Genomic DNA, 14,919 nt, shown 5'->3' on the forward strand with positions numbered 1-14,919 from the left:
CATTTTGCAGTTTGCTAACACTGTTTTCTTGAAATCTGCAGTGGTATATTTTGTAGCGCATTTAAGATTATGGTGACAAATGAAATATCTTCAGACAAAAACTAGCAAGAAGCTTTCTGAGAAACTGCTTTGTGATACATTAATTAAACTCACACAGTTACACAATTCTTTTCATGGAGCAGTTTGGTAGCACTGTTTTTGGGGAATCTGAGAAGGTATATTTGGGATCACATTGAAGCCTACGGTGACAAAGGAAATATCCTAAGATGAAAACTAGAAAGAAGATTTCTGAGGAAGTACTTTGTGATGTGTGAATTCGTCTCACAAAGTTACAACTTTCTTTTCATGGAACCGTTTGCTAACACTCCTTTTGTGGAATCTGCAAAGGGATATTTGGGAGTGCATTGAGGCCTATGGTGAAAAACGAAATATCCTCACATAAAAATTAGAAAGAAGCTCCATGCAAACTGCTGTGTGATGTTGAATTCATCTCTGATAGTTACACTGTTCTTTTCATTGAGCAATTTGTTAACACTGTTGTCGTGGAATCTCCAAAGGGATATTTTGGAGCACTTTGAGGCCTATAGTGAAAAGGTAAATATCCTTGGACAAAAACTAGAGAGAAGTTTTCTGAGAAAGTGCTTTGTGATGTTTGAATTCATCTCACAGTATTACATCATAATTTTCATTGAGCTGTTTGATGACACGGTTTTCATGGAATCTGCAAGGGACATTTCAATGAGCATTGAGGCCTATGGTGAAAAACTAAATATCCTCAGATAAAAACTAGAAAAAAGATTTCTGAGAAACTGCTTTGTGATGTTTGAATTCATGTCACAGTGTTACACTGCTGTTTTCATTGAGCAGATTTCTAATACAGTTTTCTTGGAATCTGCAATGGGATATTTTGGAGGGCATTGAAGTTTATCATGACAAAGGAAATATTCTATGATAAAAACTAGAAAGTAACTTTCTGAGAAACAGCTTTGTGATGTATGTATTCATCTCACAGAATGACACCTTTCTTTTTATGGATCAGTTTGCTAACACTATTTTCTTGGAATCTACTAAGGCATATTTGGGAGCATGTTGAGGTCTATGGTGAAAAAGGAAATATTTTTTGAAGAAAACTTGAAAGAAGTTGTCTGAGAAACTACTTTGTGATGTGGGAATTCATCTTACTGAGTTACACCATGCTTTTCATGGATAAGTTTTGTAGCACTGTTTTTGGCGAATCTGAGAAGGGATACTTTGAATCGCATTGAAGACTACAGTGACAAAGGGAATATCCTCAGATAAAAACTAGAAATAAGCTTTCTGAGAAATTCTTTTGTGATGTGTGAATTCATCTCCTAGAATTACACCTTTCTTTTCATGGAAAAGTTGCTAACATTGTTTTTGGGGACTTTTCAAAGGGATATTTGGGAGTGCCTTGTGGTCTACGGTGAGAGAGGAAATATTCTCCAATAAAACCAAAAACAAACTTTCTGTGAAACTGCTTTTTGATGTGTGAATTCATCTCAGAGAGTTACACCTTTCTTTTCATGGAGCAGTTTGGTATCACTGATTTTGAGGAATCTGAAAAAGGATATTTTGGATTTCATTGAACCATATATGGTGACAAAGGAAATATCTTCAGAAAAAAACTAGAAGGAAGCTTTCTGGCACACTTCTTTGTGATGTGTCTATTCATCTCACAGAGTAACACCTTTCATTTCATGGAGTCATTTGCAAACACATTTTTCATGGACTCTGGAAAGGGATATTTGGGAGCGAGTTGAGGCCGGTCATGGAAAGGAAGTATCCTCATATAAAAGGTAAATAGAATCTTTGTGAGAATCTGCTTTATGATATGTCAATTCATCTCACAAAGTTTCACTGTTCTTTTCATTGAGCAGTTTGCTAACTCTCCTTACTTGGAATCTACAAGGATATATTTTCGAGTGCATTGATGTTTATATTTACAAAGGAAATATCCTCATATAAAAACTAGACACAAACTTTCTGAGACACGGCTTTTTGATGTGTTACTTCATCTCACAGAGTTACACGATTCTTTTTGTACATCAGTTTTGTAGAACTATTCTTGGGGAATCTGCGAAGGAATATTTGTGAGTGCAAGGAGGAATATGGTGAAAAAGAAAATATCCTTGTAAAAAAAAAGAAAGAAGATTTCTGTGAAAGTACTTTGTGATGTGTGAATTCATCTCACAGAGTTACACCATTGTTTTCATTGAGAAGTTTGCTAACAATTTTTTCTTGGAATCTGCAATGGGATATTCCAGAGAGCACTGAGAAATATGGAGATAAAGGAAACATCCTCTGATAAAAACCAGAAAGAAGCTTTCTGAGAAACTAGTTTCTAATGTGTGTATTCCCCTAATAAAGTTACACCTTTCTTTTCATGGAGCAGTTGCTAACACTGTTTTCGTGGAATCTACAAAGGGATACTTGGGAGTGCATTCAGGCATATAGTGAAAAAGGAAATATCCTCAGATAAAAAGTAGAAAGAAGCTTTCTGAGAAATTGCTTTGTGATGTGTGAATTCTTCTGCCAGATTTACACTGCTCTTTTCACTGAACAGTTTGCTAACACTGTTTTCTTGGAATTTGCAATGAGATATTTTTGGGGAGTCATAGAAGGGATATTTTGGAGTGCATTGAAGTATATGGTGATAAATGCAATATCCTCAGACAAAAACAGAAAAGAAACTTTATGTGATACTTCTTTGTGATGAGAGAATTTATCTCACAGAGTTGCACCTTTCTTTGCATGGTGCAGTTTGGTAGCACTCTTTTTGGGGAATCTGAAAAGGGATATTTTGTATCACATTGAAGCCTATGGTGAGAAAGGAAATATTCTCAGATAAAAACTAGAAAGAAGCCTTCTGAGAAACTTTTTTATGAGGTGTGTATTCATCTCACAAAGCAACACCATTTTTTTTCATGGAGTAGTTTGCTAACACTGTTTTTGTGGAATCTACAAAGGGATATTTGAGAGTAAGTATAGGCCTATGGTGAAAAAGGAAATATCCTCAGATAAAAACTAGAAAGAAGCTTTGTAAAAAACTACTTTGTTATTTGTGAATTCATCTCACAGAGATACACGATTCTTTTCATGGAGCAGTTTTGTAGCACTGTTATTGGGGAATCTGGGAAGGGATATTTTCAATCACATTGAAGCCAATGGTGACAAAAGAAATAGCCTCAGATAAAAACTAGAAAGAAGCTTTCCGAGAAAGTCCTTTGTGATATGTGAATTCATCTCACAGAGTTACACGTTTTTTCATGGAGCAGATGCTGACACTGTTTTCATGGTATCTGAAATAGGGTATTTGAGAGCACATAGAAGCCTATGGTGACAATGGAAATACCCTGAGACAAAAACAAAAAAGATGTTTTCTGAGAAACTAGTTTATGATGTGTGAATTCATGTCACAGATTTACAACTTTCTTGTCATGGAGGAGTTTACTAGCACTATTTTTGTGGAATCTGCAAAGGGATATTCCCATGTGCCTTAAGGAATACGGTGAAAAAATTAAGTATCCTCAGATAAAAACCAAAAAGCAGCTTTCTGAGAAACTGCTTTGTGATGTGTGAATTCACCTCCCAGAGTTACACTGTTCTTTTCACTGAGCAGTTTGGTAACACTGTTTTCTTGGAATCTTCAATGAGACGTTTTGAAGCGCATTGAAGCTTATGGTGACAAAGGGAATTTCCTCAGACAAAAACTAGAAAGAAGCTTTCTGTGAAACTGCTTTGTTATTTGTTAATTCATCTTACAGAGTTACACCTTTCTTTTCATGCAGCGGTTTGCTAGCACTCTTTTTGTGGAATCAGAAAAGGGATAGTTTGGATTGCATTGAATCCTATGGTGACAAAGGAAATATCCTCAGATAAAACAAGAAAGAAGCTTTCTGAGAAACTTCTTGTGATGTTTGAATTCATCACACAGAGTTACACCTTTCTTTCCATGGAGCAGTTTGCTAACATTGTTTTCGTGTAATCAGCAATTGGATATTTGGGAGTGCATTGAGTCCTATGGTGAAAAACAAAATATTCCCACAGAAAAACTGGAAAGTACCCTCCTGATTCCTGGCAAACCACTTTGTGATGTGTGAATTCATTTCACAGAGTCACTCTGTTCTTTTAATTGAGCAGTTTGCTAACACTGTTTTCATGGAATCTGCAATGGGATATATGGGAGCACATTGAGGCCTATGGAGAAAAAGGAAATATCCTGAGATAAAAACTAGAAAATAGCTTCCTGAAAAACTGCTTTGTGATGTTTGAGTTCATCTCACAAAGTTACACTGTTGTTTGCATTGAGCAGATTGATAACACTGTTTTCATAGAATCTGCAATAGGATATTTGGTAGCGCCTTGAAGCTTATGGTGACAAAGGAAATATCCCCACATAAAAACCAAAAAGAAGCCTTCTGTGAAACTGCTTTGTGATGTGTGAATTCATCTCACAGATTTACACCTTTCTTTTCATTGAGAACTTTGATAACACTTTTTTCGTGGAATCTGTAATAGGATATTCAGGAGTGCAGTTAGGAATGTGGTGAAAAAGGAAATATCCTCGGATAATGACTAGAAAGAAGCTTTCTGATAAACTGCTTTGTGACGTGTGATTCATCTCAGAGTGTTACAATGCTGTTTTCATTGAGCAGTTTGCTAACACTGTTTTCTTGGAATATGAAATTGGATATTTCAGAGTTCATTGAAACTTAGGGTGACAAAAGAAATATCCTCATATACAAACTAGACAGAATTTTTCTGAGAAACTCCTTTGTGATTTGTGAATTCATCTCACAGAGTTACACCATTGTTTTCATGGAGCAGTTTAATAGCACTGTTTTTGGGGAACTTGAGAAGGGATATTTTGGATCACATTGAAGCCTATGGTGAAAAAGGAAATATCCTCAGACAAAAACTACAAAGAATCTTTCTCAGAAAATTATTTGTGTTGTGTGTATTAATCTCACAGAGTAGCATGATTCTTTTCTTGGAGCAGTTTGGTAAAACTGTTTTCACGGAAACTCAAATTGGATGTTTGGGAGTGCATTGAAGCCTATGGTGGCAAAGGAAGTATCTTCAGAAAAAAAACAAAAAGAAGCATTCTTAGAAACTACTTTGTAATGCGTGAATTCATCTCACATATTTACACCATTCTTTTCATGGAATAGTTTGCTAACACTATTTTCATGGAACCTGAAAAGGGATATTCACGAACTCAGTGAGGCCTGCAGTGAAAAAGCAAATATCCTCAGACAAAAACAAGAAAGAAGCTTACTATGAAACTGCTTTCTGACTTGTGAATTCATCTCACAGATTTACATGATTCTTTTCATGAAACAGCTTGGTAGCACTGTTTTTGGAAAATCTGAGAAGGGATATTTTGGATAACATTGAAGCCTATGGTGACAAAGGTTATATTCTCAGATAAAAACTCGATAGAAGCTTTCTGAGAAACTGATTTTTGATGTGTGCATTCCTATCAAAGAGTAGCACAATCCTTTTCTTGGAGCAGTTTGCTAAAACACTTTTCGTGGATCTGCAAAGGGATATTTTGGAGCACATTGAGGAATATGGTGAAAAAGAAAGTATCCTCAGAAAAGACTAGAAAGAAGCTTTCTGTGAAACTGCTTTGCGATGTGTGAATTCATCTCAGAGAGTTACAATGCTGTTTTCATTGAGCAGTTTGCAAACACTGTTTTCTTTTAATCTGCAATTGGATTGGATATTTTGGAGACCATTGAAGCTTATGGTGAAAAAGCAAATATCCTCATATAAAAACAAGAAGTTTTCTGAGAAACCGTTTTGTGATGTCTTAATTCATCTCCCATAGTTACATGATTCTTATCATGTATCACTGTGGTGGCACTGTTTTTGGGGAATTTGCAATAGGATATTTTCAAGCAAATTGAAGACTATGATGACAAACGAAATATCCTCAGACAAAAACCAAAAAGAAACTTTCTGAGAAACTGCTGACTGATGTTTGAATTCATCTCAGAGATTTACACCTTTCTTTTCATGAAACAGTTTGCTAACACTATTTTGGTGAAGTCTGCAAGGGGATATTCATGAGTGCATTGAGGCCTACTAGGAAAAAGGAAATATCCTCAGACCAAAACTAGAAAGAAGCTTTCTGAGAAACTGCTTTGTGATTTGTGAATTCATCTCACAATGTTACATGATACTTTTCATGTAGCTGTTAGGTAGCACTGTTTTCTTGGGATCCACAATGGGATATTTTGGAGGCCATTGAAGCTTGTGGTGACTGCTCAGTGAAATAAAAGAGGACACAAACAAATGGAAGAACATATCATGCTCATGGATAGGAAGAGTCAATATTGTGAAAACGACCACACTGTCCAAGGTCATTTATAGATTCAATGCCATCCCCATAAGCTACCAATGACTTTCTTCACAGAATTGGAAAAAACTGCTTTAAAGTTCATATGGAACCAAAAAAGAGCCCCGCATTGCCAAGACAGTCTAAACCAAAAGAACAAAGTGGGAGGCATCACACTACTTGACTTCAAGCTATACTACAAGGCTACAGTAACCAAAACAGCATGGTACTGGTACCAAAACAGAGATATAGACCAATGGAACAGAATAGAGCCATCAGAAATAATACCACACATCTATAGTCATCTTATCTTTGACAAACCTGACAAAAACAAGAAATAGGGAAAATATTCCCTATTTAATAAATGGTGATGGGAAAATTGGCTAGCCATAAGCAGAAAGCTGAAACAGGATCCTTTCCTTACTCCTTATACAAAAATTAATTCAAGATGGATTAGAGACTTAAACGTTAGACATAATATCATAAAAACCCTAGAAGAAAACCAAGGTAATACCATTCAGGACACAGGCATGGGCAAGGACTTCATGTCTAAAACACCAAAGGCAATGACAACAAAAGCCGAAATTGACAAATTGTATCTAGAACTAGAAATACTATATGACCCAGCCTTCCCATTACTGGAGATATACCCAAAGGTTTATTAAATAATGCTGCTATAAAGACACATGCACAAGTATGTTTATTATGGCACAATTCACAACAGCAAAGACTTAGAATCAACCCAAATGTCCATCAGTGACAGACTGGATTAAGAAAATGTGGCACACATACACCTTGGAATACTATGCAGCCATAAAAAAGGATGAGTTTGTGTCATTTGTAGGGACATGGATGCAGCTGGAAACCATCATTCTCAGCAAACTATCACAAGAACAGAAAACCAAACACCGCATGTTCTCACTCATAGGTGGTAATTGGACATTGAGATCACTCGGACATGGGAAGGGGAATATCACATACCGAGGCCTATTTTGGGGAGGAAGGAGGGGTGAGAGATGACATTGGGAGTTATACTTGAGGTAAATGAGGAGTTGAAGGCTGCTGACAAGTTGATGGGTGCAGCACACCAACATGGCACATATATACATATGTAACAAACCTGCACGTTGTGCACAGGTACCCTTGAGCTTAAAGTATAATAAAAAAATAAAAATTAATTAATAAATAAAATACTACTTGTAGCACTGGACTAGGTGCAGGGTATACAGTACTGAACAAAGTAAAAAAAAAAAAAAAACGAAATACCCTAATATAAAAACTAGAAAGAAGCTTTCTGAGAAATTTATTTGTGATGTGTAAATTCATCTCACAGAATTCATCTCACAGATTTACTGTTCTTTTCATTGAGCTGTCTGCTAACACTGTTTTCGTGGAATCTGCAATAGCATATTTAGGAGCTCATTCAAGCCTACGGTGACAAAGGACATGTCTTCAGATAAAAACATAAATGAAGCTTTCTGAGAAACTGCTTTGTGGTGTGTCAGTTTGTCCTACAGAGTTACACTGTTCTTTTCTTTGAGTAGCTTGCTAACCCTGTTTTCCTGGAAACTGCAATGGGATATTTTGGAGTGCATTGAAGCTTATGTTGACAAAGGAAATATCCTGAGACAAAAACTAGAAAGAAGTTTCTGACAAAGTGCTTTATAATTTGTGAATTCATCTCACCGGCTTACAATTTCCTTTAATGGAGAAGTTTGTTAACACTATTTTTGGGGAATCTGAGAAGGGATATTTTGGATCGCATTGAAGCCTAGTGTGACAATGGAAATATAATCAGAGAAAAACTAGCGAGAAACTTTCTGAGAAATAGATTTGTGATGTGTGTATTAATCTCACAGAGTTCCAGTACTATTTTCTGGGAGCAGTTTGCTAACACTGTATTCATGGAATCAGCAACATGATATTTTAGATTACATGAAGCCTATGGTGACAAAGGAAATATCCTCAGACAAAAACTAGAAAGAAGCATTCTGAGGAAGTTCTTTGTGATGTGTGAATTCATCTCACAGAGTTACAGCTATCTTTTCATGGAGCAGTCTTGTAATACTGTTTTCATGGAATCTGCAAAGGGATATTTGGGATTCCATTGAGGATTATAGTGAAAAAAGAAATATACTCAGATAAAAAATGGATATAAGCTTTCTGGGAAACTGCTTGGTGATGCATGAATTCGTCTTACAGCGTTACACCATTCTTTTCAAAGAGCAGTGAGATAACGCTATTTTCGTGGAATCTACAATAGGATATTTGGGAGAGTATTCAAGCTTGTGGTGACAAAGGAAATATCCTCAGATAAAAGCCAAAAAGAAACTTTCTGAGAAACTGTTTTGGGATCTGTGAATTCAAATGACCGAATTACACATTTCTTTTCATGGAGCAGTTTCATAACACGATTTTCGTAGAATATGCAAACACATATTTGCAAGCACATTGAGGCTTACAGTGAAAAAAGAAATATCCTCATACAAAAATTAGAAATATGCTTTCTGTGAAACTGTTTTGGGATTTTTAAATTCATCTCACTGAGTTACATGATACTCTTTATGGATCAGTTTGGTAGCACTGTTTTTGAGGAATCTGAGAAGGAATATTTTGGATCACATTGAATCTTACAGTGACAAAGACAATATCCTCAGACAAAAACCAAAAGGAACTATTCTGAGAAACTGCTTTGTGATGTGTGAATTCATCTCACAGAGTTACACAATTCTTTTCATTGAAATGTTTGTTAACACTTTTTCGTAGAATCTGCAATGGGATATCTGGAGTGCATTGAGGAATATAGTGACAAACGTAATATCCTCAGATAAAAACTAGAAAGAAGAGGCCGGGCGTGGTGGCTCAAGCCTGTAATCCCAGCACTTTGGGAGGCCGAGGCGGGTGGATCACGAGGTCAGGAGATCGAGACTATCCTGGCTAACATGGTGAAACCCCGTCTCTACTAAAAATACAAAAAACTAGCCGGGCGTGGTGGCGGGCGCCTGTAGTCTCAGCTACTTGGGAGGCTGAGGCAGGAGAATGGCGTGAACCCAGGAGGCGGAGCTTGCAGTGAGCCGAGATCACGCCACTGCACTCCAGCCTGGGAGACACAGCGAGACTCCGTCTCAAAAAAAAAAAAAAAAAAAAAAAACTAGAAAGAAGCTTTCAGAGAAACAGCTTTGTGAGGATTGAATTCATTCCACAGTTACACCACTCTTTTCATGGAGCACAATGGTAGCACTGTTTTGGGGGAATCTGAGAAGGGATACTTTGGATCCCATCGAAGCCTATATGACAAAGGAAATATCCTCACTTAAAAACTAGAAAGAAGCTCTCTGAGAAACTGCTTTGTGATGTGTGTATTCATCTCACAGTGTTACATGATGCTTGTCTTGGAGTAGTTTGCTAACACTGTTTTCGTGGAATCTGCAATGGGATGTTTGGGAGTGCATTGAAGCCTATGATGACAAAAGAAATATCCTCAGACAAAAAAAACAAAAGACAGCTCTCGGAGAAACTGCTTTGTGATGTGTGAACTTATCTCACAGATTCACATGTTTCCTTTCATGGAGCAGTTTGATAACAATCTTTTTGTGTAATCTCAAATGGGATATTGGCTAGTGCATTGAGGCCTATGGTGAAAATGGAAATATCCTAATGCAAAAACTGGAATGAATCTTTCTGAGAAACCGTTTTGTGATTTTTGAATTCATATCACAGTGTCACACAATTCTTTTTATGGAGCAGATTGGTAGCATGTTATTGGGGAAACTGAAAAGGGATATTTTGGATTGCATTGAAGCCTATGATGACAAAGGAAATATAATCAGATAAAAACTAGAAAGAAGATTTCTGAGAAAATTATATGTGAAGTGTGTATCCATCTCACAGAGTAGCACCTTTCTTTTCATGGAGAAGTTTGTTATTCTGTTTTTGTGGAATCTACAATGTGATATTTGGGATCGAGTTGAGACCTATGGTGAAAAGGGTAATATTCTCAGATGAAAACTAGAAAGAAACTTTCTGAGAAACTGCTTTGTGATGTGTGAATTCATCTCACACAGTTACACCACTCTTTTTGTGGAGCAGTTTGCTAACACTGTTTTCATGGAATCTACAATAGGATATTTTGGAGTGCAATGAAGCCTATGGTGACAAACAAAATATCCTAAGAAAAAAACCAACAAGAAACTTTCTGTGAAACTCTTTTGTGAAGTGTGAATTCATCTCACAGAGTTACACTTATCTTAACATGGCGCAGTTTGGTAGCACTGTTTTTGGGGAATCTGAGAAGGAATACTTTGAATTGCATCAAAGCCCATGGTGACAAAGAAATATCCTCAGACAAAAACTAGAAAGAAGCTTTCTGTGAATCTTCTTTGTGATGAGTGCATTCATCTCATCGAGTAACACCTTTCTTTTCATGGAGCAGTTTGATAATACGGTTTTGAGGAATCTTCAACAAGTTTTTTGGCAGTGCATTGAAGTTGATGGTGACACAGGAAATATACTGATAAAAACCAAAAAGAAGCTTTCTGAGAAACTGCTTTGTGGTTAGTGAATTCATCTCACAGAGTATCAGTGTTCTTTTCAATGAGCACTTTGGTAACATCGTTTTCTTGGAATCTGAAATGGGATATTTCGGAGTGCATTGAAGCTTATGGTGACAAAAGAAATATCCTCAGATGAAAACTAGAAAGAAACTTTTATGAGAAAGTTCTTTGTGATGTGTGAATTCATCTCACAGAAGTACACCTTTCTTTTCATGGAGCAGTTTGATAACACTGTTTTTGCGAAATCTGCAAAGGGATATTTGGGAGCACGTTGAAGCCTATGGTGAAATGGGATGTATCCTCAGATAAAAACTAGAAAGAAGCTTTCTGAGAATCTTCATTGTGATGTGTGAATTCATGTTACAAGTTACATTGTTCTTTTCATTGAGCAGATTGATAACACTGATTTCGTGGAATCTGCAACAAGATATTTTGGAGCACATTGAAGCTTCTGGTGTCAAAGGAAATATCCTCAGATAAAAACCAAAAGAAAGACTTCTATGTAATTCCTTTGTGCTGTGTGAATTCATCTCTCAAAGTTACATCATTCTTTCAATTGAAATATTTAGTAACACTTTTATCATGGAATCTGCAATGTGATATTTGAAAGCACATAGAGGGATAAGGTTAAAAAGGAAATATCCCACGATAAGAACCACACAGTTACACCACTCTTTTCATGGAGCAGTTTGCTAACACTTTTTGTGGAATCTGCACTAGGATATTTGGGAGTACATTGAAGTCTCTAGTGATAAAGGATCTATACTCAAATAATAACTAGGAAGAAGCTTTCTGAGAAACTGCTTAGTGATGTGTGAATTCATCTCACAGAGTTACAGTTTTCTTTTCATTGAACAGTTCGATAACACTGTGTTCTTGGAGTCTGCAATGGGATATCTCGGAGCGCATTGAAGGTTATGGTGACATAGGAAATATGCTCATACAAAAACTAGAAAGAAGGTTTCTGAGAAATCACTTTGTGATGTGTTAATTCACATAACAGAGTTAAACGATTCTTTTCATGTATCATTTTGGTAGCACTGTTTTGGGGGAATCTGAGAAGGGATATTTTGGATTGCTTTGAAGCCTATGGTGACAAAGGATTATATTCTCAGATAAAAACTGGAAACAACCTCTCTGAGAGACTTATTTGTCATGTGTGAATTCATTTCACAGAGTTACACGTTTCTTTTCATGGAGCAGTTTGGTATCACTGTTTCATGGAATCTGTAATAGGTTAATTGGGAGTGCATTGAAGCCTATGGTAACAAAGGAAATATCCTCAGATAAAAACCAAAAAGAAGCTTTCTGAGAAACTGCTTTGTGATGTGTGAATTCATCTCACAGAGTTACACCAATCTTTTCAATGAGCAGTTTGCTAACACTGTTTTCATGGAATCTGCACTAGAATATTTTGAGTGCATTGAAGCCTCTAGTGAAAAAGAATCTATACTCAAATAACAACCAGAAAGAAACTTTCTGAGAAACTGCTTAGTGATGTGTGAATTCATCTCACAGAGTTACACTTTTCTTTTCATTGAACACTTTGATAACACTGTTTTCTTGGAATCTGCAATGGGATATCTCAGAGTGCTTTGAAGCCTATGGTGACATAGAAAATATCCTCATATAAAAATAGAAATATGCTTTCTGAGAATTCACTTTGTGTTGTGTTGATTCACCTAATGGAGTTACACGATTCTTTTCATGGATCAGTTTGGTAGCACTGTTTTTAGGGAATCTGAGAAGGGATATTTTGGATCACTTTGAAGTCTATGATGACAAAGGAAATACCTTCAGATAAAAACCATAAAGAACCCTTCTGAGAAACTACTTTGTGATGTGTGAATTTATCTCAAAGAATTACACCTTTCTTTTCATCGAGTAGTTTACTAACATTGTTTTCTTGTAATCTGCAATAGGACATTTCAGAGCACATTGAAGCTTATGGTGACAAAGCAAGCATCCTCAGAAAAAAAGGAAAGAAACATTCTGAGAAACTGCTTTGTGATTTGTGAATTCATCTCTCAGAGTTACACGATTCTTTTTATGGATCAGTTTGATAGCACTGTTTTTGGGAAATCTGAGAAGGGATATTTTGGATTGCATTTAAGACTATGGTGACTAAAGAAATATCTTCAGTTAAAAACTAGAAAGAAGCTCTGAGAAAGTTCTCTGTGATGTGTGAATTAATCTCACAGAGTTACAACTTTCTTTTCCTGGAGCAGATTCTAAACACAGTTTTCATGGGATCTACAAAGGGATATTTGCAAGCGCATTGCAGACTATATTGACAAAGGATATATCATAGGAAAATGAGAAATAAGCTTTTTGAGAAACTGCTTAGTGATGTGTGAATTCATCTCCCAGAGTTACACTGTTCTTTTCATTGAGCAGTTTGCTGGCACTGTTTTCTTGGACACTACAATGTCATATTTTGGAGCACATTGAAGCCTACTGTTAAAAAGTAAATGTCTTCAGACAAAAACTAGACAGAAACTTTCTGAGAAACTCCTTTGTGATTTATGAATTCATCTCACAGAGTTATATGATGTATTCAATGGATCAGTTTGGTAGTATTGTTTCTAGGGAATCAGAGGAGGGATATTGTGGATCGCATTGAAGCCTATTGTGACAAAGGAAATATCTGCAGATAAAAGGCATAAAGAAGCTTTCTGAGAAAGTTCTTTGGGATGTGTTAATTCATCTAACAGAGTCACACCTTTCTTTCATGGAGCACAATGCTAACGCTCTTATCGTGGAAACTACAAAGGGATATTTGGGAGCACATTGGGGCCTATGGTGAAAAAGGAAATATCCTCAGACAAAAACTAGAAAGAAGCTTTCTGAGAAACTGCTTTGTGATGGGTGAATTCAACTCATAGAGTTACACTGCTCTTTTCATTGAGCAGTTTGTTAACACTGTTTCCTTAGAATCTGCAATGGCATATTTTGGAGCACATTGAAGCCTATTGTTAAAAATTAAATATCTCAGACAAAAACTAGAAAGAAACTTTCTGAGAAACTCCTTTGGGATTTGCGAATTCATCTCACAGAGTTACATGATGTTTTCAATGGGTTAGTTTCATAGCACTGCTTTTGGGGAATCTGAGAAGAGATATTTTGGATCGCATTAGAGCCTATGGTGACAAAGGAAATACCTTCAGAAAAATAATAGAAAGAAGCTTTCTGAGAAAGTTATTTTTGATGTGTGAATTCATCTCACAGAGTTACAACTTTCTTTTCATGGAGCTCTTTGCGAACACTGTTTTCGAAGAATCTGCAAAGGGATATTTGGGAGTGCATTCAAGGCCATGGTGACAAAGGAAATATCCCCATAGAAAACCAAAGAGAAGCTTTCTGATAAAGTGCTTTGTGATGTGGGAATTCAACTCACCAAGTTACCCTAATCTTTTCATTGAGCAGTTTGCTAATGCTGTTTTCTTGGAACCAAAGGTGGGATATTTTGGAGCACATGAAAGCTTATTGTGAAAAAGTAAATATACTCAGAAAAAACCTGAAAGGAAACATTCTGAGAAACTGCTCTATGATTTGTGCTTTGAGATTTGTGAATTTATCTCACAGAGTTACACGATTCTTTTCATGGACCAGTTTGATAGCACTGTTTCTGGGGAAACTGTGATAGGATATTTTGGATCCATTTGAAGCCTATTTTGACATAGGAAATATCCTCAGATAAAAACTAGAAAGAAGCTTCCTGAGAAAGTTCTTTGTGTTGTGTAAATTCAACCAAGAGAATTACACTTTTCTTTTCATGGAGCAATTTGCTAATACTCTTTTCAGGGAATCTGCAATGGGGTATTTGGGAGCTCATTGAGGCCTATGGTGAAAAAGGAAATATCCTCAGATAAAAAGTAGAAGGAAGCTTTCTGAGAAACTGTTTTGTGATGTGTGAATTCATCTCACCGAATTACACTGTTGTTTTCACTGAGGAGTTTGCTGACACTATTATCTTGGAATCTGCACTGGGGTATTTCAGAG

This window comes from Macaca nemestrina, chromosome 18 (assembly GCF_043159975.1).
Source record: "Macaca nemestrina isolate mMacNem1 chromosome 18, mMacNem.hap1, whole genome shotgun sequence".
Classification (NCBI taxonomy): domain Eukaryota; kingdom Metazoa; phylum Chordata; class Mammalia; order Primates; family Cercopithecidae; genus Macaca; species Macaca nemestrina.